Source organism: Salmo salar, chromosome ssa02 (genome assembly GCF_905237065.1).
Source record: "Salmo salar chromosome ssa02, Ssal_v3.1, whole genome shotgun sequence".
Lineage (NCBI taxonomy): Eukaryota > Metazoa > Chordata > Actinopteri > Salmoniformes > Salmonidae > Salmo > Salmo salar.
In genome coordinates this window covers 68,200,769-68,227,337 of record NC_059443.1, presented here as the reverse complement: position 1 = coordinate 68,227,337, position 26,569 = coordinate 68,200,769, and the positions used below count along the sequence as shown (strand labels likewise).

At 46.0% G+C, this 26,569-nt stretch overlaps 1 protein-coding gene across 1 annotated transcript in view; it reads right to left on the bottom strand.

Moving 5' to 3' along the window:
- Positions 1-26,569, bottom strand: part of LOC106590617 (beta-1,4-mannosyl-glycoprotein 4-beta-N-acetylglucosaminyltransferase) — a 66,859-nt gene extending 40,290 nt beyond the window's left edge. The window contains exon 1 of the mRNA XM_014181747.2: positions 25,628-26,569. The gene's annotated coding sequence lies outside the window, so the exon portion shown is untranslated. The remainder of the gene's footprint in view (positions 1-25,627) is intronic.

Sequence of the window (26,569 nt, the reverse complement as noted above, 5' to 3'; positions counted from 1 at the left end):
AGGAGTTCTGTATCTACAATTCTTAAAATAATTGTTATGCTTTTTGTGAACGTTTATCGTGAGTAATTTAATAAATTGTTAGCGAATTCCCCGGAAGTTTGCGGGGGGTATGCTAGTTCTGAATGTCACATGCTAATGTGAAAAGCTGGTTTTTGATATAAATATGAACTTGATTGAACAAAACATGCATGTATTGTATAACATAATGTCCTAGGGTTGTCATCTGATGAAGACCATCAAAGGTTAGTGCTGCATTTAGCTGTCTTCTGGGTTTTTGTGACATTATATGCTAGCTTGAAAAATGGGTGTCTGATTATTTCTGGCTTGGTACTCTGCTGACATAATCTAATGTTTTGCTTTCGTTGTAAAGCCTTTTTGAAATCGGACAGTGTGGTTAGATTAACGAGAGTCTTGTCTTTAAATAGCTGTAAAATAGTCATATGTTTGAGAAATTGAAGTAATAGCATTTCAAAGATTTTGAAAATCGCGCCACAGGATTCAACTGGCTGTTACGTAGGTGGGACGAATTCGTCCCGCCTAGCCCAGAGAGGTTAAGGGTACTATGGTGTTGAACGCTGAGCTGCAGTCAGTGAATAGCATTCTCACATAGGTGTTCCTTTTGTCCAGGTGGTAAAGGGCAGTGTTGAGTGCAATAGAGATTGCATCATCTGTGGATCTGTTGGGGTGGTATGCAAATTGGAGTGGGTCCAGGGTGTCTGAGATAATGGTGTTTCAAAGCACTTCATGGCTACAGACGTGAGTGCTTAGGGTCGGTAGTACTTTAGGTAGGTTACCTTAGCGTTCTTGGGCACAGGGACTGTTGTGGTCTGCGTGAAACATTACAGACTCAGTCAGGGACAGGATGAAAATGTCAGTGAAGACACTAGGCAGTTGGTCAGCACATGCTCGGAGTACACGTCCTTGTAATCCATCTGGCCTTGCGGCCTTGTGAGTGTTGACCTGTCTAAAGGTCTTATTCACATCAGCTACGGAGAGCGTGATCACACAGTCGTCCGGAACAGCTGATGCTCTCATGCATGCTTCAGTGTTACTTGCCCCGAAGCGAGCATAGAAATAATTTAGCTCGTCTGGTAGACTCGTGTCACTGGGCAGCTTGCGGCTGTGCTTCCCTTTGTAGTCTGTAATAGTTTGCAAATACATTAAACACACGGTTTCCATGTTTGATGCCATTCCGTTACACATTTCGTTACAGACATTATTATGAACCGTTCTCCCCTCAGCAGCCTCCACTGACTTCAGTGATACCATAACGTAACACTCCTACAAACATGTCTATTCACTGTTACAGTAAAACAACGTTGCTGTTCAGAAGTAATGATACACTAGCCTATAAACGTATAACATGACAGCTGTGTGTGACGCCTACCTTCACAAGTAAATACCGTCTCACTCTTCATAGAGGGTGGAAAGCCAGCTAGCTAGTCACTTAGAACAACGTTGCTGTTCTTTAGTCTTTGGCAACACTACAGATTAAACTGTGACGCCTACCTTCACAAGCCAAAACCCAAGAGATTGATATCTGGTGCTGAGAGAGAGAGAGAGAGCCTCCTTCACTGACCCGCATGGGAAAAAACCCTCTGAAACACACGCACGTACGTGTATACGCACACACACCCTTCACCCTTATCCGGCCAGATTCAACCAACTCCGAACCAGTCAGAGACACAGGATCTCCTCTCACCTGATCTTCCCAAACAACACATGTATAAATAATGACAGTGTCGTCAAGTTACAATACGTCCTGTAGTTTTGGTTTTATGCCCATGTTGTCAGTGACAGATTAGGAACAACACACCTGATATTGTTTCTCTCTAGCACCAGTGGGTAGCGTTCAGCATTCCTTAGAGTACCTGGTCACACCCAGGTCACACAATAATACATATGGCATTTAGCAGATGCTTTCACACAAAGTGACTTACAGTCATGCAGGCATACATTTTATGTATGGGTGGTCCTGGGAATAGTCCCTTACAATACATAGATGTCAATGACGTATGTCTTCCCTGTCTTGTTTTTATTATGCCTGTCAGGGACGGACTGAAACAACAACCCTGATATTCCTATCACATGAACACCAATGGGCAGTGTTCCACTCAGTAACCTGGTCAGTGGTCACACCCCTATAGTCTCCTCTCAGTGTTCCATAGAGTAACCTGGTCAGTGGTCACACCCCTATAGTCTCCTCTCAGTGTTCCATAGTGTAACCTGGTCAGTGGTCACACCCCTATAGTCTACTCTCAGTGTTCCATAGTGTAACCTGGTCAGTGGTCACACCCCTATAGTCTACTCTCAGTGTTCCACTCAGTAACCTGGTCAGTGGTCACACCCCTATAGTCTACTCTCAGTGTTCCATAGTGTAACCTGGTCAGTGGTCACACCCCTATAGTCTACTCTCAGTGTTCCATAGTGTTACCTGGTCAGTGGTCACACCCCTATAGTCTACTCTCAGTGTTCCACTGAGTAAACTGGTCAGTGGTCACACCCCTATAGTCTACTCTCAGTGTTCCATAGTGTTACCTGGTCAGTGGTCACACCCCTATAGTCTACTCTCAGTGTTCCATAGTGTTACCTGGTCAGTGGTCACACCCCTATAGTCTACTCTCAGTGTTCCATAGTGTAACCTGGTCAGTGGTCACACCCCTATAGTCTACTCTCAGTGTTCCATAGTGTTACCTGGTCAGTGGTCACACCCCTATAGTCTCCTCTCAGTGTTCCATAGTGTAACCTGGTCAGTGGTCACACCCCTATAGTCTACTCTCAGTGTTCCATAGTGTTACCTGGTCAGTGGTCACACCCCTATAGTTTACTCTCAGTGTTCCACTGAGTAAACTGGTCAGTGGTCACACCCCTATAGTCTACTCTCAGTGTTCCATAGTGTTACCTGGTCAGTGGTCACACCCCTATAGTCTACTCTCAGTGTTCCATAGTGTTACCTGGTCAGTGGTCACACCCCTATAGTCTACTCTCAGTGTTCCATAGTGTAACCTGGTCAGTGGTCACACCCCTATAGTCTCCTCTCAGTGTTCCATAGTGTTACCTGGTCAGTGGTCACACCCCTATAGTCTACTCTCAGTGTTCCATAGTGTAACCTGGTCAGTGGTCACACCCCTATAGTCTACTCTCAGTGTTCCATAGTGTAACCTGGTCAGTGGTCACACCCCTATAGTCTACTCTCAGTGTTCCATAGTGTAACCTGGTCAGTGGTCACACCCCTATAGTCTACTCTCAGTGTTCCATAGTGTAACCTGCATGGCCCTAGCTAAAACAATGGAGGCGTTAGAGGAGTCTCATTTAGGACCAGACACCTTCCTCCTCCTTCAGTCTTGGCTGTAATATGACCAGACCAGCATTGTGTTTTGTACAAAACTATGTCCCAGGGAAAGAAGAGAGCCTGACAAAAGATAAGCTGCACGTCCCTTGTTGACCAAACCTGAGGAGTTGTTGAAGGTGAGGTAAAACTGAGGTACCCAAACATGGGAAAGAATTGGGAAATAGCCACCTTTTATATCAGAATCCTCAGTCAGATTGTACAACTCCCACACACACAACCCGCCACACACACACACACACACACACCCGCACACCCGCACACACGCACACACGCACACACACACACACACGCACACAGAGGGTCTATTGTGAAAACCACATATGCTGAGACTTCCGGCAATGGTGAAGCTCTAACAAGACGCGTCTGCGTAGTGTCATCAAACTTTCAAACAATTTGAAGGCATTTTGACACGGTTTAACTCTTCGTTAATAGTGAGTTGGAAGTTAAAACATCTATTGTATCGCCAAAGCAAAATATGCCCAATATGACAAAGCCTCAGATGAGGCATGGAAAAACGCCCCGCTGAGAGCCCTTCTTCGGCCTCGGCAGATGCTAGCTCAGAAGAAGCACCAGCATGGTTCAGAATGGAGATGGACAAGGGTATAACAAAAATCCAAGAGACACTTTCTGAACGCCTCAGCAAAATTGATGTACTGGTCGATAAACTCCACGAAGACCAGAAAGCCACAAAGGGACGAGTGACAAAGTTAGAAAAAGACCATGCTGACCACCAGGCTGCCATCCTGGACGTCCGCGAGGAAGTGGACCAAAAATATAAGACGTTGGAAGACGCCATCTCTAAACTCGAAGAGAAATTTGATTATTTCAAAAATTTCCGAAGGCGCTTGTTACGAGAATTATGTTCTCAATGTTCTTAAACCGAAATTCAATTAAACTACTCAGTCTGAAACCCAGAGTTTGTAAGATTCTGGTTGAATGAAACAGGCAGAATCCCAGCTTACAATAGTCCAAATGTTTATTCACGAGAATTCTGAAAATTATACAATGCACACAGCCTTTTATACCTCACATTTGGTCATATAAATGCCCCTCCTCCTCTCTAACACTGTCAATGCTGTTTACAAGTTTTCTACAACACATACATTGCTTATCATATCCTGCAACATGTTACATAATCTACTGCAAGCCTAACGGTTTCTCCCCTCCCTGGGTGAGGAGACCTCCTTCCTGTTATCAGTTTCCTTTTTTCCTATGCACACACTGTCTCGCCTATATTGCTAAATAGTAAAGTCTTAACTTGTCCTACGCACACACATTAGAGAATTCTAGTCTCATGATTCAAATACGTTTCACTCCATTATACAGTAACAGGGTGGAATACTTTTAGTCATTACCTTAAACATATAATTTGAGACGAATTTGAGACTTCAAGGTTTCCCGGAGGCCGTGCAGGGAAGAGAAGCGATCTCCTTTCTACAGGAATGGATTCCCAAAATTCTGGATCTACCCCCTCCCGCGCACCCACTGGAGATCGAGAGGGCCCATCGCACCCTACGGAGGCGGCTGCCTGGCCAGGTTGCACCCAGAGCATTTGTCATTAAATTTCTACGGTACCAGGACACTGTTTGCATCCTCTGCTGCCCGAGCAAAGGTAGAGCTCAAGTACGGAGATGCCAGAATCATGATCTTTCTGGATCTTTCTCCCACACTACACAAGAGGAGGATGGCTTTCTCCCCACTGAAGAGACTTCTGCGTCAGGCTGGCTTGGCATATGGCCTGCGCTACCCAGCGACTTTGTGGATCAAAACCAAGAATGCTGAGCGCACATTTGATGGCTGAAACATACATGAGGAAAGAAATTTCTGACTTGTTCACGTCTACTACACACCGAGGAACTGTCTTTTGAACTTGGATACAGTGGATAGTGAACTGTTAGCACATGAGGAAACAACGAAATTACTCATATGATCGACTGGCTGGCTGGCTAGATGGCTAGCGTGATAATGACTGGCTGGATAGCTGGCTAGATGGCTAGCGTGATAATGACTGGCTGGATGGCTGGCTAGATGGCTAGTGTGATAATGACTGGCTGGATAGCTGGCTAGATGGCTAGCGTGATAATGACTGGCTGGATAGCTGGCTAGATGGCTAGCGTGATAATGACTGGCTGGATGGCTGGCTAGATGGCTAGTGTGATAATGACTGGCTGGATAGCTGGCTAGATGGCTAGCGTGATAATGACTGGCTGGATGGCTGGCTAGATGGCTAGTGTGATAATGACTGGCTGGATAGCTGGCTAGATGGCTAGCGTGATAATGACTCGCTGGATAGCTGGCTAGATGGCTAGTGTGATAACGACTGGCTGGATAGCTGGCTAGATGGCTAGCGTGATAATGACTGGCGGATTGGCTGGCTAGATGGCTAGTGTGATAACGACTAGCTGGCTAGATGGCTAGTGTGATAATGACTGGCTGGATAGCTGGCTAGATGGCTAGCGTGATAATGACTGGCTGGATAGCTGGCTAGATGGCTAGTGTGATAATGACTGGCTGGATAGCTGGCTAGATGGCTAGCATGATAATGACTGGCTGGATAGCTGGCTAGATGGCTAGCGTGATAATGACTGGCTGGATGGCTGGCTAGATGGCTAGCGTGATAATGACTGGCTGGATGGCTGGCTAGATGGCTAGCGTGATAATGACTGGCTGGATAGCTGGCTAGATGGCTAGTGTGATAATGACTGGCTGGATGGCTGGCTAGATGGCTAGCGTGATAATGACTGGCTGTGCTATTTAGCCAGCTCGCTAAGATTACAAGGGCGTAGCTGTAGCTACTATACATTCTCACTATGCCAGGTAGTTACATTTTTGCTGTATACTTTATTTTATGCAAAGAGGTCCAGTCGGGTTTGGTTAAATAGTTATGTGGCTTTTGACTGGGTTTCAAGCTATGTTGTTTATATTACTGAAATGATTAAGACATATCAACTGAACTATACTCCACTTCTCAAAAAGGTTGGGGAAGAATTGGATAGATGGCGGGATTTACCAATTTCTCTTATTGGGCGGGTCAATTGTGTAAAGATGAATATATTACCAAAATTCTTGTACCTTTTTCAAACCTTGCCCTTTCCTATTCCCAAAGTTTTTTTCAAACAACTTAATAGGAAGGTCTCTTCATTTCTGTGGAAAGGGAAACCCCCCAGAGTGAAACTCACTACTTTATGAAAACCATACTCAGAAGGAGGACTCACTCAACCTGACTTCCTGTTGTATTACTGGGCATCTCAGTTAAAGGCTGTGTGGGTATGGCAAGATACAACAAGTTCACCCTCTTGGAGACAGATAGAGGAGTGTCTGACCCCTGCTACATTGGCATCTATACCTTATATTAGCCCACCTAAAGCTTTGCTAGGTCTCATAAACAACCCTTTCATTAAAAACACTTTAAATATATGGATTGAAGTCTGTAAACAAACAGAAGGGCTTAGATCTATATATGAACAAACACCTTTCTATAATAACCCCATCTTACCCAAAGCCCTGAGAGATGGTATTACATTTTCTTGGTTCAACAAAGGAATTAAAACATTTGGTAATCTCTATAGAGAAGGTGAACTACTATCCTTTCAACAACTGGCATCTCATTTTCAGTTACCTCAAGCGCATTTCTTCAAGTACCTACAGGTTAGGCATTACATTGCCACTCAGCAGGGAGGTAAGATTCAGCCCATGAGTAAACCTAGAACTGATAAACTGTGGCTGGAAAGGAAAGGGGTAAAAGGTTTCATTTCCTCCATGTACTCTGGTCTTCAAGCTCTGACGGAATGAAGAACCTCTGAAAGCTTGCATGAAGTGGCATGATGACTTTGGTCTCATTTTTGAGGATGAGAAATGGGGAAAGTTCTTTTTAGATGCTCAGAGTCTTTCATTAAACACAAGGCACAAGTTGATGCAATTCAATATTTTACATAGGGTCTACTTTACACCAGAGAGACTGTATAAGATCAATTCTAAATATTCCACATTTTTGCCCAAGGTGTAAAGCGGGAGTGGGCACACTTATGCATATGTTTTTGTCCTGCCCTGAACTAAGCAATCATTGGAAGGACATTATTCAGATCTTATCACAGGTCACTAATATGATGGTACCACTAGATCCTTCCCTTATTCTTCTTGGAGATGATTCTGCTCTAGCAGTTAATATTGGTAGCAAAACCAGATTCATTAAATTGGCAGTCATTGCAGCCAATAAATGCACAGCTATTATATGGAAGAGTGACACTCCGCCAAGCAAGCAGATGTGGCTAAAAGAACTATCTTCCTATATTCCATCTGAAAGAATAACATACAATTGACGTAATAAACCCTTTGAATGTAGTGATGTCTGGGGGGACTTTCAGCAGGTTCTAGAGACGTCACCTTAGCTGTCTCATTACTACTTCATTCATTAATGTATTATTATTATTTGTTTTTGTGTTGAATAATGTATTTTCTAGCATGGAATGTGTATGTCATTCTGTTTCTTTTTTTGTTGTTAATCAGTGAAGCTAATACCGGTAGAGGGGAGGGAGGGGGTGTTCCTGTGTTGGGGAGGGAAGGCTTTTGCACGATGTGCCCCCATGTAGCATGGTGTTTTGTGTAGGTGGAAGGAATAACGGGGCATTATCTGTGTCACATTTTGATGAATGTTAAATTGTAAAAAAAGAAATGGCAATAAATATATTGTACAAAAAAAACGAAAACACATATGCTACATGCTGCAGCTATCTTCTCTAACGTGTTTATTAATAAACAAACAAGACATTTCCTGGTTAATAGCAGTAGATTTCTGTCATTCTCTCGCCTGCTGTGAAACACACACACACACACACACACACACACACACACACACACACACACACACACACACACACACACACACACACACACACACACACACACACACACACACACACACACACACACACACACACACACATCGAACTCCCTCTCGTCTGTGGTGCGAAAACACACACACAAGTGGGAAAACACACTGCTAACAAACAATGTAATCAGGTGGGAGGAACGGCGGAGACGAATACATGATTCATCAGAGAGAGGGGGCGGCGGCCCTACCTACATTTCCTGGCTAGAGCGAGTCAAAGGAGAACCACCTCTGGTTCTCAGCCCACAGAATCTATAAACACTGGGCTGTGTCCCAAATGGCACTCTATCACTGTTGACTTGGGCCCACAGTGCACTATAGGGAATAGGGTGCATTTGGGACACAGCCCGGGGCTTTTTCCACAGATGTGACGATAATCCTGATGAAAATGATGTTTCTCCTCCTCCCCTCCCATTCCCTCGTTCTCTCTCCCCTTCATCTGTTTATCCAGTCATAACTACAGTAGCACTGAGACAGACGACTGGTTGGTCCAGTCATAACTACAGTAGCACTGAGACAGACGGCTGGTTGGTCCAGTCATAACTACAGTAGCACTGAGACAGACGGCTGGTTGGTCCAGTCATAACTACAGTAGCACTGAGACAGACGACTGGTTGGTCCAGTCATAACTACAGTAGCACTGAGACAGACGGCTGGTTGGTCCAGTCATAACTACAGTAGCACTGAGACAGACGGCTGGTTGGTCCAGTCATAACTACAGTAGCAGAGACAGACGGCTGGTTGGTCCAGTCATAACTACAGTAGCAGAGACAGACGGCTGGTTGGTCCAGTCATAACTACAGTAGCAGAGACAGACGGCTGGTTGGTCCAGTCATAACTACAGTAGCACTGAGACAGACGACTGGTTGGTCCAGTCATAACTACAGTACCAGAGACAGACGGCTGGTTGGTCCAGTCATAACTACAGTAGCACTGAGACAGACGGCTGGTTGGTCCAGTCATAACTACAGTAGCACTGAGACAGACGGCTGGTTGGTCCAGTCATAACTACAGTAGCAGAGACAGACGGCTGGTTGGTCCAGTCATAACTACAGTAGCACTGAGACAGACGGCTGGTTGGTCCAGTCATAACTACAGTAGCACTGAGACAGACGGCTGGTTGGTCCAGTCATAACTACAGTAGCACTGAGACAGACGGCTGGTTGGTCCAGTCATAACTACAGTAGCACGAGACAGACGGCTGGTTGGTCCAGTCATAACTACAGTAGCACTGAGACAGACGGCTGGTTGGTCCAGTCATAACTACAGTAGCACTGAGACAGACGGCTGGTTGGTCCAGTCATAACTACAGTAGCACTGAGACAGACGACTGGTTGGTCCAGTCATAACTACAGTAGCACTGAGACAGACGGCTGGTTGGTCCAGTCATAACTACAGTAGCAGAGACAGACGGCTGGTTGGTCCAGTCATAACTACAGTAGCACTGAGACAGACGGCTGGTTGGTCCAGTCATAACTACAGTAGCACTGAGACAGACGGCTGGTTGGTCCAGTCATAACTACAGTAGCACTGAGACAGACGGCTGGTTGGTCCAGTCATAACTACAGTAGCACTGAGACAGACGGCTGGTTGGTCCAGTCATAACTACAGTAGCAGAGACAGACGGCTGGTTGGTCCAGTCATAACTACAGTAGCACTGAGACAGACGGCTGGTTGGTCCAGTCATAACTACAGTAGCACTGAGACAGACGGCTGGTTGGTCCAGTCATAACTACAGTAGCACTGAGACAGACGGCTGGTTGGTCCAGTCATAACTACAGTAGCACCGAGACAGACGGCTGGTTGGCAGACAAAATAGAACAGCAGATGCACACTCTAACAAGAAATCTCTCTCTCCATCTCTCTCTCTCTCTCTCTCTTCAACTCTCTCTCTTTATCTCTCTCTTTTTCTCTTCATCTCTCTCTCATCAAGTTCTCATTCTCTTTTTTGTGTGTGTATGGCTGTGAATTGTCTTGGGAGGTGTGAGAGTGTTGTTTATGTGTGTTGGTAGGAGTGTGTTATCTGTGTGACGTGCGAGTGTGACGGTCACACAGTAAATATCCCCTACTTCATAACATCGTCAGAACGGAGGAGGCTTCCAGCTGTCATGAACAACAGAGGGTTCCGGTCATCATGCGGCACATTGAGACGTCAGAAGCAAGTAAGCACTTCATCAGTTAATATCCTCTGCTTCATAACATAGCAATAAGATTTTACACCTGCAAAGTCCCACTGCCCTTCTCTCTTAATTCTCCTTATTAACCTCAATGCAGTCAACCACCCTTCATTACTGTACACTGTATCAACTTCACATAACACCCCTCTGGCCCCACTCAAATGGTATGTTCCGGCCTTGCTGTCTCCATAAACACATATTGAGGGTCAGCCACAGGTCAGAGCCATTCTACTCCCCAGCAGGTGAGTTATGAGGGAGGGGGCACTGTAGGACAGGGCTGTAAGGTGACACTGGGCTGGAATACAAAGGACAGAGAGAGATGGAGGGGGGGGTAAGGGGAAGAGAGAGAAGCAGTAGAGAGAGAAGCAGTAGAGAGAGAGAGAGAGAGAGAGAGAGAGAGAGAGAGAGCTGTCAGAGTGTTTGCCAGACAGAGAGGTGGTGGATTCTATTTTAGCCCACTGTGTGTGTGTGTGTGTGTGTGTGTGTGTGTGTGTGTGTGTGTGTGTGTGTGTGTGTGTGTGTGTGTGTGTGTGTGTGTGTGTGTGTGTGTGTGTGTGTGTGTGTGTGTGCCTGGTAAACTATGCTTGGCCCCCTGACAAGGACAGCACAGTGTCAGAGCCTTATTTAGAAAGAGGGAGCACCCAGGACCTCGCTCTGAGGTCACACACACACAGACAGGCTGATCTCTGTTTGGGCTTTCATAGATGGCCTCACATTCTTGTAAAAATTGTAAACACCACACAAGCCACTCTTGAACTCTGGCAGCTATGTCTCCATGTCTGGCAGAGGAAGAGCGATACTCTTTATGGTTAATGCTAAGCTAAAAACACCACCTACCCATACAGTTATTTAATAAAGTGGAGGATAGAAAATAGCCAAACATGCCCTTAACCAACAATGCAGTTCATGAAATAGAGTTAAGAAAATATTTACTAAGTAAACTAAAGTAAAAAAATCTAATCAAGTAACACAAGAAGATTACATAACAATAACGAGGCTATATACATACAGGGGGTACCGGTACTGAATCAATGACCCCGCACAACCCCCTATACAGGTTAGTTGAGGTCATTTGTACATGTAGGTAGGGGTAAAGTGACTATGCATGAATAATAAACAGCAAGTAGCAGCAGTATAAAACCAATGGGGGGGATATCAATGTAAATAGTCTGGGTGGCCATTTGATTCATGTTTCAGCAGTCTTATGGCTTGGGGGTAGAAGCTGTTAAGAAGCCTCTTGGACCTAGACTTGGCGCTCCAGTACCGCTTGCCGTGTGATAGTAGAGAGAACAGTCTATGACTTGGGTGACTGGAGTCTTTGACAATTTTTTGGGGCCTTCTTCTGACACCGCCTGGTATATATTCAGAACCAAAAACGTGCGTGTCTTGATTGTTGACCAATGACCAGTCATCAGCTTTGGCACGCAAATCTGGCATATCCAGACTAGTGACCAGAAATAACTTGATTCATTTCCTCAAGTTTTGCCTGGAAAAAACAGATTAGGCCTACATTTATATTATCCATATTAAATACCATTTAGCGATCTACTACTGACTACTACTGCCAGAACAATTATAGCGTACCTGGCGATTTGATTGATCATTTTAATATATCAGAAAGGCCTAGTTTGGCTTTTTGCTACATGTCTAAAGATAAGCAGCCTGTAACATCACACTACCTTCAATACTACGAGATGAAGATGAAATATTCTGGGAAATGGATTCCGATATTTGTGAGGAAGAACAGGGCCACCTGGCTGGCAACGAGCACTCCTCAGGTAGGCTGCCCTCCACCTGGCTGGCAACGAGCACTCCTCAGGTAGGCTGCCCTCCACCTGGCTGGCAACGAGCACTCCTCAGGTAGGCTGCCCTCCACCTGGCTGGCAACGAGCACTCCTCAGGTAGGCTGCCCTCCACCTGGCTGGCAACGAGCACTCCTCAGGTAGGCTGCCCTCCACCTGGCTGGCAACGAGCACTCCTCAGGTAGGCTGCCCTCCACCTGGCTGGCAACGAGCACTCCTCAGGTAGGCTGCCCTCCACCTGGCTGGCAACGAGCACTCCTCAGGTAGGCTGCCCTCCACCTGGCTGGCAACGAGCACTCCTCAGGCAGGCTGCCCTCCACCTGGCTGGCAACGAGCACTCCTCAGGCAGGCTGCCCTCCACCTGGCTGGCAACGAGCACTCCTCAGGTAGGCTGCCCTCCACCTGGCTGGCAACGAGCACTCCTCAGGTAGGCTGCCCTCCACCTGGCTGGCAACGAGCACTCCTCAGGCAGGCTGCCCTCCACCTGGCTGGCAACGAGCACTCCTCAGGAAGGCTGCCCTCCACCTGGCTGGCAACGAGCACTCCTCAGGCAGGCTGCCCTCCACCTGGCTGGCAACGAGCACTCCTCAGGCAGGCTGCCCTCCACCTGGCTGGCAACGAGCACTCCTCAGGCAGGCTGCCCTCCACCTGGCTGGCAACGAGCACTCCTCAGGTAGGCTGCCCTCCACCTGGCTGGCAACGAGCACTCCTCAGGCAGGCTGCCCTCCACCTGGCTGGCAACGAGCACTCCTCAGGTAGGCTGCCCTTCAAAGTGATGGCGAACCTGCAACCCCTACTCTCTGGTGATATACATCCCTACTTATTGGCTGCTAACATGAATTACTTTCAGCTCCAAATGCAGGTGTAAAACGCGGTTTCTTCCGTAGGCTATCTTGCGTTTTTGAAAATGCATCATCGTGTATGTCTGTAATGACAGGCTACATTTGCCCAGCGATTGTGCCGCATGTTCGCACCCCCCCCTTTTTGGGGGTCGCGGGTCAAAAAGTTTGAAAATGAATGGGATACATGACAGCAGCAATAAATGAATTGTGTTGGTGATAACACAGCATTTATTCCAGTTCAAAATAGTTTTGCTAAATATTTGGCAGTTTTCCCCTCTTCTTGTAATAATTGCTCAACGAGTCTGTGAGTGGTCTGTGCACGGACCTGCTTCCAGGGAACCACGTGCTGCTCTGCTCTACCAAGACAGCTGCATTACCTATCTATGACCAAATGAATTGATCTGAACATTTCAAGAACCTACTTTACCACACACTTCATCTTGGTAGAGGGCCCAGCGTGGCATGAATTTAAACGTGCAATCCAGCTGTCAAACATTGTGTGTGTGTGTGTGTGTGTGTGTGTGTGAGTGTGTGCGTGCGTGTGTGTGCTTGCTAAAGAGGATGGAGAATTCAACCCCTGTGGATTAGAGTGGACGAAAACACATGCTCAGATCTCTCTTTTCCTCTCTCTCCCTCCCTCGTATCCCCCTTCTTCTCTGTAGTCATTCCAGGCAGAGGATCCAGGGATTGTGTTGGCAGAGGGAGATTGGTACGCTTGTCCATGTGTGTTTGTGTGTGTGTATACGTGTGTGTATACGTGTGTGGATATGTGTGTGTGTGTGTGTGTGTGTGTGTGTGTGTGTGTGTGTGTGTGTGTGTGTGTGTGTGTGTGTGTGTGTGTGTGTGTGTGTGTGTGTGTGTGTGTGTGTGTGAATAGCATGAAGTGGCTCCAAGTCTTCTAGATACTGTTTGGTGTTTTTCCAGTCTAATGGCTAAGGTGAGGATTGAGGAGAGATCTTTCACACATGGTTGATAAATGGTTTAATGTGAAGTCGCCTGTAGTTTGGCTGGCTACTCATGGTCTATTTTAGAGCCAGTGGTGATTACAGGAGGACACAGCTGTTGAAGGAGTGATAGAAAGAGGGTGAAAAGAGGAATACAGGAAGGAGGGGAAGAAAGGAGGAGGGAGAGAGAGAGAGAGGTGTGTTAGAGAAAGGGATAGAATCTGATCCTTATCAAGAGGGGAGGAGGGGTGGAGTGAGAGAGGCAAGAGTGGGGAAGAGAGAGAGGCAGGAGGGATGAAGAGAGAGAGGCAAGAGTGGGGAAGAGAGAGAGGCAGGAGGGATGAAGAGAGAGAGGCAGGAGGGATGAAGAGAGAGAGGCAGGAGGGATGAAGAGAGAGGCAGGAGGGGGGAAGAGAGAGAAGCAGGGCAGGTGAAGAGAGAGGCAGGGCAGGTGAAGAGAGAGAGAGCAGGGCGGGTGAAGAGAGAGAGGCTGGGGGGGTGAAGAGAGAGAGGCAGGGCAGGTGAAGAGAGAGAGGCAGGTGGGGTGAAGAGAGAGAGGCAGGAGGGGTGAAGAGAGAGAGACAGGAAGGGACGAGAAGATGAGGGAGAAAAAGAGTGGAGGAGGAAAGGGGGTCGGAGAGGAAGACAGGGAGGCAGAGAAGGAGAGAAGGAGAGAATAAGAGAAGGAGAGGGTGTATTCAGACACCAATCTGCAGTGCGAGTCCACCAGAGCCCAGTTATTCAAAAAGATGGTACTCTGCGAGACGAGATATTTATAAACTAATATGATCTCTCTCTCCCCCTCTCTCTCTTTCTGATCTCTCTCACCCTTTCTCTCTTTCGCTTTCACTTTTTCTTTCTACCTCTCTTTCATCCTCTCTTTATCGCTTATCCCCCCTCTCTCTAACTCTCTCTTGTTTCCCTTGATACTTGCTCTCTCCATATTCTCTCTGATTTCCTTCATTCTATTTGTTGAGTGTCAAGTCAAATGGCTCTATGGTTATGCCATCAGAGAAGGCTTTCCTGTCAAATGGCTCTATGGTTATGCCATCAGAGAAGGCTTTCCTGTCAAATGGCTCTACTGTTATGCCATCAGAGAAGGTTTTACTGTCAAATGGCTCTACTGTTATGATATCAGAGAACGTGTTGCCCCCCCCCACTCTCTGTCACATTTGCATTTCCTGTTTTCGGCTTTCAGTGGAAGCGAAGGTCAAACAAGGCCACCAACTAAGCAACGCTGTGCCAGAGCCTCATTTAGACTGGGTGAGCACCGAGAACCTAGTCCTCCTCTCTCTTAGGACACACACACATACACACACAGTCTTGGACAGCTAACCCAAAACCCTAACCCTAACCCTTTACCCAAAAACCTAACCTTAAACCTAACCCTAAACCTAACCCTAGCTCCTAACCCTAACCCTAGCTCCTAACCCTAAACCTAACCCTAACCTTAAACCTAACCCTAAACCTAATCCTAGCTCCTAACCCTAAACCTAGCTCCTAACCCTGAACCTAACCCTAGCTCCTAACCCTAACCTTAGCTCCTAACCATAACCCTAAACCTAACCCTAACCCTAGCTCCTAACATAACCCTAAACCTAACCCTAGCTCCTAACCATAACCCTAAACCTAACCCTAGCTCCTAACCCTAACCTTAGCTCCTAACCATAACCCTAAACCTAACCCTAGCTCCTAACCATAACCCTAAACCTAACCCTAGCTCCTAACCCTAACCCTAACCTTAGCTCCTAACCATAACCCTAAACCTAACCCTAGCTCCTAACCCTGAACCTAACCCTAGCTCCTAACCCTAACCTTAGCTCCTAACCATAACCCTAAACCTAACCCTAACCCTAGCTCCTAACATAACCCTAAACCTAACCCTAGCTCCTAACCATAACCCTAAACCTAACCCTAGCTCCTAACCCTAACCTTAGCTCCTAACCATAACCCTAAACCTAACCCTAGCTCCTAACCCTAACCTTAGCTCCTAACCATAACCCTAAACCTAACCCTAGCTCCTAACCATAACCCTAAACCTAACCCTAGCTCCTAACACTAACCCTAACCTTAGCTCCTAACCATAACCCTAAACCTAACCCTAGCTCCTAACCCTGAACCTAACCCTAGCTCCTAACCCTAACCTTAGCTCCTAACCATAACCCTAAACCTAACCCTAACCCTAGCTCCTAACATAACCCTAAACCTAACCCTAGCTCCTAACCATAACCCTAAACCTAACCCTAGCTCCTAACCCTAACCTTAGCTCCTAACCATAACCCTAAACCTAACCCTAGCTCCTAACCCTAACCCTAACCTTAGCTCCTAACCATAACCCTAAACCTAACCCTAGCTCCTAACCCAAACCCTAAACCTAACCCTAGCTCCTAACCCTAAACATAACCCTAAAACTAACCCCACTAATTCTAACCTTAACCCTATACCCCTAGAAATAGCATTTAACCTCATGGGGACTAACAAAATGTCCCCAGTTGGTCAAATTTGTGTTTGTTTACTATTCTTGTGGAGTGACACACACACACACACTCTCCCCTTTCTCTACTGTGGTGCAACAGCTGTGGTCTTCAGTGTCAGCACTGCCGCTGGATCGTTGGCAGACCTTCAGAGCGAACCAACCAACCAGGCTACATCAGATACCTCCGCCTCAGTTAGTGAACCGTTCCCAAGGGGTGTATCTCAATAGTCTTTGTTTGCTTCCTCTCCTTGTCTCCTCATCTCCTCTCCTTGATGATCTACATCGATGTGAAAAGACTAGTCTCTGCATTGAATTTACAGACCCAATCGTGTTCAATGATGTTAGGAGGAAAGGATACATTTTGAAAGTGAGATAGACCCTTGAGAAACGACTGAGTGTGTATTTGTATTTACTATGTATGCCCATCAGCAGCTACTCTTCCTGGGGTCCAGCAACATTAAGGCAGTTATAAAGCGATGCTGTGCTGCTATTTTCATTGACGTGGCCAAAGCTTTTGATACGGTAGACCAGTGGTTCCCAAACTTTTTGTAGTCCCGTACCCCTTCAAACATTCAACCTCCAGCTGCCTACCCCTTCAAACATTCAACCTCCAGCTGCCTACCCCTTCAAACATTCAACCTCCAGCTGCCTACCCCTTCAAACATTCAACCTCCAGCTGCCTACCCCTTCAAACATTCAACCTCCAGCTGCCTACCCCTTCAAACATTCAACCTCCAGCTGCCTACCCCTTCAAACATTCAACCTCCAGCTGCCTACCCCTTCAAACATTCAACCTCCAGCTGCGTACCCCCTCTAGCACCAGGGTCAGCGCACTCTCAAATGTCGTTTTTTTGCCATCATTGTAAGCCTGCCACACACACACTATACGATACATTTATTAAACATAAGAATGAGTGTGAGTTTGTCACAACCTGGCTCGTGGGAAGTGACAAAGAGCTCTTATAGGACAAGGGCACAAATAATAATATAATCATAATCAATCATTTAGATCTTTATTTAGCCATCTTACATATAAAACTTTATTTGTTAATTGAAAATTGTGAATAACTCACCACAGGTTAATGAGAAGGGTGTGCTTGAAAGGATATACAGTCTGTGCCTGTATTTAGTTTTCATGCTAGTGAGGGCCGAGAATCCACTCTCACATATGTACGTGGTTACAAAGGGCATCAGTGTCTTAACAGCGTGATTTTCCAAGGCAGTACACTCTGAGCACAGCCCAATCCAGAAATCTGGTAGAGGCTTATGATTAAATTCCATTTTCACAGAACTGCTTGTTGCAATTTCTCTTGTTCAGATATCGGTACGTGGACTGGAGGCAGGGCATGAAAGGAATAACGAATCCAGTTGTTTGTGTCGTCCATTTCGGGAAAGTACCTGCGTAATTGCGCACCCAACTCACTCAGGTGCTTCGCTATATCAAATTTGACATTGTCCGTAAGCTTGAGTTCATTTGCACACAAACAAAAGAGACAATGATGGAAAGACCTGTGTGTTGTCCTTGTTAATGCAGACATTGAAGAGCTCCAACTTCTTAATCGTAGCCTCAGTTTTGTCCAGCACATTGAATATAGTTGCGGAGAGTCCCTGTTATCGTAGATTCAGATCATTCAGGCGAGGAAAAACATCACCTAGATAGGCCAGTCGTGTGAGAAACTCGTCCTCGTGCAAGCGGTCAGACAAGTGAAAATTATGGTCAGTAAAGAAAACTTTAAGCTCGTCTCTCAATTTAAAAAAAACGAATCAATACTTTGCCCCTTGATAACCAGCGCACTTCTTTCTGTATGTTGTAAAAGCGTTACATTGTCGCTGCCCATATCATTGCATAGTGCAGAAAATACACAAGAGTTCAGGGGCCTTGCTTTAAACAAAGTTAACCATTTTCACTGTAGTGTCCAAAATGTTTTTCAAGCTGTCAAGCATTCCTTTGGCAGCAAGAGCCTCTTGGTGGATGCTGCAGTGTACCCAAGTAGCATCGAGAGCAACTGCTTGCACACGTTACCACTGGACTATGTCTCCCTGTCATGGCTTTTGCGCCATCAGTACAGCTACCAACATATCTTGACCACCAAAGTCCATTTGATGCCACAAAGCTGTCCAGTACTTAAAAAAGATCCTCTCTTGTTGTTCTGGTTTCCAGTGGTTTGCAGAAGATGTCTTCCTTAATTGACCCCCCATAAATGTAACGGGCATATACCAGGAGCTGTGCCAGGCCCGCCACGTCTGTTGACTCATCCAGCTGCAACGCATATAATTCACTGGCTTGTATGCGAAGCAGTAATTGTTTCAAAACATCTCCTGCCATGTCAGTGATGCGTCGTGAAACAGTGTTGTTTGATGAAGGCATTGTCTGTATAGTTTTTGGGGCTTTTCCCCCAGCATTGTCCCAGCCATATCCACGGCAGCAGAAAGAATGAAGTCCTCCACAATAGTATGGGGCTTGCCTGTCCTAGCCACTCGGTAACTCACCATATAAAACGTTTTTAGCCCATTCTTATTAATTGTATCTGTTGCTTTAATACATTTCTTACTACTCAAAAGTCATCTTAATTCTCGCTCAAAACACTCCTGTGGCTTATTTTTCAAATTGGCATGTTTTGTTTGTAAATGTCTGCTCAAGAGTGAAAAGAAAAACTTAAATGTGAATGGCATTTTTATTTGGAGTACCCACGATGGCAGTTTGGGAATACCTGCGGCAGACGATTCCATTCTTGAGGGCCGGTTAAGATGTATTGGTGTCTCGGAGGGGTCTTTGGCCTGGTTTGCTAACCGCTTCTCTCAAAGGGTGCAGTGTATAAAGTCAGAAAACCTGCTGTCTCAGTCACTGCCTGTCACCAAGGGAGTATCCCAAGGCTCGATCCTAGGCCCCACGCTCTTCTCAATTTACATCAACAACATAGCTTAGGCAGTAGGAAGCTCTCTCATCCATTTATATGCAGATGATACAGTCTTATACTCAGCTGGCCCCTCCCCGGATTTTGTGTTAAATGGTCTACAACAAAGCTTTCTTAGTGTCCAAGAAGCTTTCTCTACCCTTAACCTTGTTCTGAACACCTCCAAAGCAAAGGTCATGTGATTTGGTAAGAAGAATACCCCTCTTCCTACAGGTGTTATTACTACCTCTGAGGGTTTAGAGCTTGAGGTAGTCACCTCATACAAGTACTTAGGAGTATGGCTAGACGGTGCACTGTCCTTCTCTCAGCACATATCAAAGCTGCAGGCTAAAGTTAAATCTAGACTTGGTTTCCTCTATCGTAAACGCTCCTGTTTCACTCCAGCTGCCAAACTAACCCTGATTCAGACGACCATCCTACCCATGCTAGATTACGGAGACATAATTTATAGATCGGCAGGGAAGGGTGCTCTCGAGTGGCTAGATGTTCTTTACCATTCGGCCATCAGATTTGCCACCAATGCTCCTTATAGGACACATCACTGCACTCTATACTCCTCTGTAAACTGGTCATCTCTGTAAGACCCACTGATTGATGCTTCTTTATAAACCCCTCTTAGGCCTCACTCCCCCCTATCTGAGATATCTACTGCAGCCCTCATCCTCCACATACAACACCCGTTCTGCCAGTCACATTCTGTTAAAGGTCCCCAAAGCACACACATCCCTGGGTCGCTCCTCTTTTCAGTTCGCTGCAGCTAGCGACTGGAACGAGCTGCAACAAACACTCAAACTGGACAGTTTTATCTCAATCTTTTCATTCAAAGACTCAATCATGGAATGTGCCCAATAATGTTTGTACCATGTTTTGTGCTGTTACCATGTTGTGTTGCTACCATGTTGTTGTTATGTTGTGTTGCTACCATGCTGTGTTGTCATGTGTTGCTACCTTGCTATGTTGTTGTCTTAGGTCTCTCTTTATGTAGTGTTGTCTCTCTTGTCGTGACGTGTGTTTTGTCCTATATTTACATTGTGTTTATTTTTAATGTTTAATCCCAGGTCCCCGTCCCTACAGGAGGCCTTTTGCCTTTTGGTAGGCCGTCATCGTGAATCAGAATTTGTTCTTAACTGACTTGCCTAGTTAAATAAAGTTTTAAAAAAAATACATTTAAAAAACAATGTCAAACATTACAATACATTCACAACACACTAAGTGTGTGCCCTCAGGAGCCTTCTCCACTACCACATATACACAACACATAATCCATGTGTACGTGTGTGTACAGTGCGTATGTTATCTTGTGTGTGTATGCATGTGTCTGTGCCTATGTTTGTGTCGCTTCACAGTCCCCGCTGTTCCATAAGGTGTATTTTATCTGTTTTTTAAATCTAATTTTACTGCTTGCATCAGTTACTTGATGTGGAATAGAGTTCCCTCTTTGTGGCACCTGACCACACGACTTAACAGTAGTCCAAGTGAGACAAAACTAGGGCCTGTAGGACCTGCCTTGTTGATAGTGCTGTTAAGGCAGAGCAGCGATTTATTATGGACAGACTTCTCTCCATCTTCAATCAAATCAAATCTTATTGGTCACATACATGTGTTTAGCAGATGTTATTGCGGGTTTAGCTTTAACGCTTGTGTTTCTAGCTCCGACAGTGCAGTAATATCTAACAAGTAATAACTAACAATTTCACAACATATACCCAATACACACAAATCTAAGTAAAGGAATGGAATTAAGAATATATAAATATTTGGGCGAACAATGTCGGAGCGGCATAGACTAAGATACAGTAGAATAGAATAGAATACAGTATATACATATGAGATGAGTAAGGCAAAATATGTAAACATTATTAAAGTGACCAGTGTTCCATTATTAAAGTGGCCAGGGATTTCACGTCTATGTATATAGGGCAGCAGCCTCTCTGTGTTAGTGATGGCTGTTTAACAGTCTGATGGCCTTGAGATAGAAGCTGTTTTTCAGTCTCTCGGTCCCAGCTTTGATGCACCTGTACTGACCTCGCCTTCTAAATGATAGCGGGGTGAACAGGCAGTGGCTCGGGTGGTTGTTGTCCTTGATGATCTTTTTGGCCTTCCTGTGACATCGGGTGGTGTAGGTGTCCCGGAGGGCAGGTAGTTTGCCCTCGGTGAAGCACCACTCTCTGGAGAGCCACCCTCTGGAGAGCCCTGCGGTTGCAGGAGGTGATACAGCCCGACAGGATGCTCTCAATTGTGCATCTGTAAAAGTTTGTGATGGTTTTAGGTGCCAAGACACATTTCTTCAGCCTCCTGAGGTTGAAGAGGCGCTGTTGCGCCTTCTTCACAACACTGTCTGTGTGGGTGGACCATTTTAGTTTGTCAGTGATGTGTACACTGAAGAACTTGAAGCTTTCCACCTTCTCCACTGCGGTCCCTTCGATGTGGATAGGGGGGTGCTCCCTCTGCGGCTTCCTGAAGTCCACGATCAGCTCCTTTGTTTTCTTGGCGTTGAGTGAGAGGTTGTTTTCCTGGAACCACACTCCCAGGGCCCTCACCTCCTCCCTGCAGGCTGTCTCATCATTGTTGGTAATCAGGCCTACTACTGTTGTGTCATCTGCAGACTTGATGATTGAGTTGGAGGCATGCGTGGCCACACAGACATGGGTGAACAGGGAGTACAGGAGGGGGCTGAGCACACACCCTTGTGGGCCCCCTGTGTTGAGGATCAGCGAAGTGGAGGTATTGTTTCTTACCTTCACCACCTGGGGGCGGCCCGTCAGGAAGTCCAGGACCCAGTTGCACAGGGCGGGGTTCAGACCCAGGGCCCCAAGCTTAATGATGAGTTTGGAGGGTACTATGGTGTTGAATGCTGAGCTATAACAGCATTCTTCATAGGTATTCCTCTTGTCCAGATGGGATAGGGCAGTGTGCAGTGCAATTGCATCATCTGTGGATCTATTGGGGAGGTAAGCAAATTGAAGCGGGTCTAGGGTGTCAGGTAAGGTAGAGGTGATATGATCCTTGACTAGTCTCTCAAAGCACTTCATGATGACAGAAGTGAGTGCTATGGGGCGATAGTCATTTAGCTCAGTTACCTTTGATTTCTTGGGTACAGGAACAATGGTGGCCATCTTGAAGCATGTGGGGACAGCAGACTGGGATAGGATGAGATTGAATATTTCCATAAACACTCCAGCCAACTGGTCTGTGCATGCTCTGAGATACGGCTAGGGATGCCGTCTGGGCCGGCAGCCTTTTGAAGGTTAACACGCTTAAATGTCTTACTCGCGTCGGCCACGGAAAAGGAGAGCCCACAGTCCTTGGTAGTGGGCCGCGTCGGTGGCACTGTGTTATCCTTTGTTGTCCGTGATTGTCTGTAGACCCTGCCACATACGTCTTGTGTCTGAGCTGTTGAATTGCGACTCCACTTTGTCTCTATACTGACGTTTTGTTTGTTTGATTGCCTTACGGAGGGAATAACTACACTGTTTGTATTCGTCCATATTCCCAGTCGCCTTGCCATGGTTAAATGCGCTGGGTTTGCTGGCATCTATCCACGGTTTCTGGTTAGGGTAGGTTTTAATAGTCACAGTGGGTAGAACATCTCCTATACACTTCCTGATAAACTCAGTCGCCGTATCAGTGTATTCGTCAATGTTATTCTCGGAGGCTACCCGGAACATATCCCAGTCTGCGTGATCAAAACAATGTTGAAGCATGGATTCCGATTGGTCAGACCAGGGTACTTTCTGTTTGAGTTTCTGCCTATAAGAAAGGAGGTAGCAAAATAGAGTCGTGACCAGATTTGCAGAAGGTAGGGCGGGGGAGGGCCTCGTAGGTATCCTGGAAGTTTGAGAAGCAGTGGTCGAGTGTTTTAGCAGCGCGAGTACCACACTCAATGTGTTGATAGAACTTCGCTAGTGTTTTTCTCAAATTTTGCCGCTCTGATATCCAAAAGTTCTTCCCGGCTCTATGTAATAACACAAAAAAATTCTGGGTTAATATTGTAAGAAATAACATATAAAAAAACGAAATACTGCAAAGTTGCCTAGGAGCTAGAAGCAGGGCTACCCTATCTGTCAGCGCCAGCTACTGTTGTATCAATGTTTTTACCATGACAGTTTACAATCCAGGGTTACTCCAAGCAGTTTAGTCACCTCAACTTGCTCAATTTCCACATAATTTCCAGATGTGCAACACACACACAGACCCACAGAGACCCACAGACACACACACACACACACACACACACACACACACACACACACACACACACACACACACACACACACACACACACACACACACACACACACACACACACACACACACACACACACACACACACGCACCACCCAGCGACCACTAGTTCACAACGCATAACTCACAACTAATTTGGATTCTTCAGATACCTCAGCCTCAGTCAGGGAACCGTTCCCAAGGGGTGTATCTCTATAGTCCTGGTTTACTTCCTCTCCTTGTCTCCTTTCCTTCACCTAAACTGATGTATTCACAGACCCAGTCATGTTAGCTTGAACGAGGAACACAGCCATCATCTTGATATCAGATGAAGATGAGGAAGCTGCAATTGACTATTAAGATACACCCCTTGAGAAATGATTTTGTGAGTTGTTTCACATGAGCAAGTGCAACCCACACACAGCGACACACACACATACCCACACACCCAGGGAACATACCCACACACCCATTCCGACAACTAACACAACTCCCGGGCTAGCCGCAAAGTAAATGGAGATGGATCAACCAATCGTCACTCCATCCTTAGACATCCCTCTAGCAATATGAAGAAACAACAAGGCCTTAGGCATGCCGACCAAATTGTGTATGTCTGTAACTGTCTTCTCTCTCTCTCTCTCTCACACACACACACACACACACACACACACACACACACACACGCACACAATCAAATCAAATGTTTTTGGTCACATACACATATTTAGCAGATGTTATTGTGGGTGTAGCGAAATGCTTGTAAAATGTGTAGGTACAAGGTTTTCCCCCACATGAGCTTCTAATGGATTATTATGATTAGTCTCATAATGGTAAAGGTCAGGGTTGGTGAGGATAAGCTGATCCTAGATCAGATCTATGCTATATCTGAAGGGACAACTGCTTCCTGAAGCCCTTTACTACTGCTGGTTTAGGTAGGCTGTTATAATGGGACTTGACAGTCTGTTATTCTCTAGGCCCTACATCTGCATTCACTGCACAGGCCTACACTCTTAGAAAAAAAGGGTTCCAAAAGGGTTCTTCTCATGTCCCCATAGGAGAACCTTTTTGGTTCCGGCACAACCCTTTTGGGTTCGAGGTAGAACCCTTTTAGGTGTTCTACATTGAAGCCAAAATGATTTTACATGGAACCAAAAAGGATTCAAAAGGTTCTCCTATGAGGATAGCCGAATAGCCCTTTAAGGTTCTGGATAACACCTTTTTTCTAAGTGTATAAACCAAACAACATGGTCTGAATTGGATGTTTCTATCACTGCAGAATGTAACACTGCATCTCTACTGTAGCAAGTGAAGTGAATGTAATTCTGCATCTGCAGACACGATAACAACCAAAAACAAAACCTAATAGGGCTTTCTCGGGATACGACTGTCTTGTCATGTCAGCTCTCAAGAAGTAAAGAATAATCTGAATTCTGGAACGTCACCTAATATTCAAGATCATAATCGCACGCTAATATTTTTTGGGGGAATGGACAGAGAATACAATTCTGAACCAGCTTGCATTCAGATCGTACTTATTTTGGTTGTGGTTGCTAAGACCATAGGCTAATAGATTATTATAACAATATTCATCATCATCAAATTCATCACCAATATCATGTCCCTATATCTTGGCCTTACCCCCAACTTGGCCTACATATAGGATACACATGCCGCGTTCAAAACAACTGGGAACTCGGAAATCTTCGGCTTCCGACTCAAGTGCGTTCCAGACAACTGGGAACTCGGGGGAAAAAACGAGCTCCGACTCGTTTTGAACGGTCATCCAACTCAGAATTGACCTAAAGATAACGGATGTCATGATTTAACCTATTTTTCAAAGTTCCCAGTTGTCGTGAAAACACCAACACACACACACACACACAGACACCCATCTACATTGCAGTCATACAAGTGCATTATGACAGACCAGGGGTCTTTGAAAATGCACGTCACTGGCCGATATTCCCCTCTATATTTCCCCACAAGAAAAGGAAAGGCTTTCCTTACCCATCGCCTGTGTTTGAGGTCTCTAGATGCAGATAATCATGTCAGATATGTATCCGTTCTGTTCGTCGGTCACCGTGTTGAAAAAAAGCAATCTATGCCATTCCAATCCCGTTACCGGAGCCTCCGTTATCAGCCTGGGTGCGCAGATCAGACAGAGAACCCAGCCAGGGTCTCCCGTAATTCCCCCGTTACATATGTATCTTATCAAACAGCTGCATAGTTTCTCGACGCTGCGCTGCGGCGGTGTTTTGCATCAGGGAGAGAGTGTAGGCTAGTATCCTACGGTTTCTCCCTGTATCTTGCGACGAAGGGGGCTGCCTGCTAGGCTGCAGTGCCTGGGATAGCTGAACGACCACGAATCCCGTGGTCCCGTTGGTACGTCTCCGTTTGTTCAGTCGATGGCAGCCAGCAGGTTCAATCTACCGTTATCCCGGGCAGTGCGCGCCGCATTCGAATACTAGCCACTAACCGATATCTACCGTTGTTCTGTATCTAATGGGAGCATCCGAGAAGAAAAAACGATTTCGGTGGTGGTGCTGCTGCTGCGCGTGAGGCACGGTCCTCTCTAGCGGGAGATCTGACAAATGGTGCAGAAGAAGATATATCCATCCCGATCCCAGTTGGCTCGAATCGAAATGATGAGGGAAACAGGACCCGCGCTGTTATCTTACCCGGTTTTACACCGATTTTGACGTGTTTATGACTCGTCGCTAGCGCTTTCTCCTTTCACTGTTCCGTTATCTGTAAAGCAGCCCCTCTTCCTTCTCTCTCTCGTCTCTCTCTCTCTCTCTCTCGTGTGAGCCCCGGCCAACAACAGATCTCGAGCTGCACGGAATATGACGCCTTTCCGCTCATATGAAGAGGACAAGCAACACACCCGTCTCTCTTTCCCCCGTGTCCTTACTTTTCATTTCTCTCTTTCTCTCTGGTGGGTGAAATTAG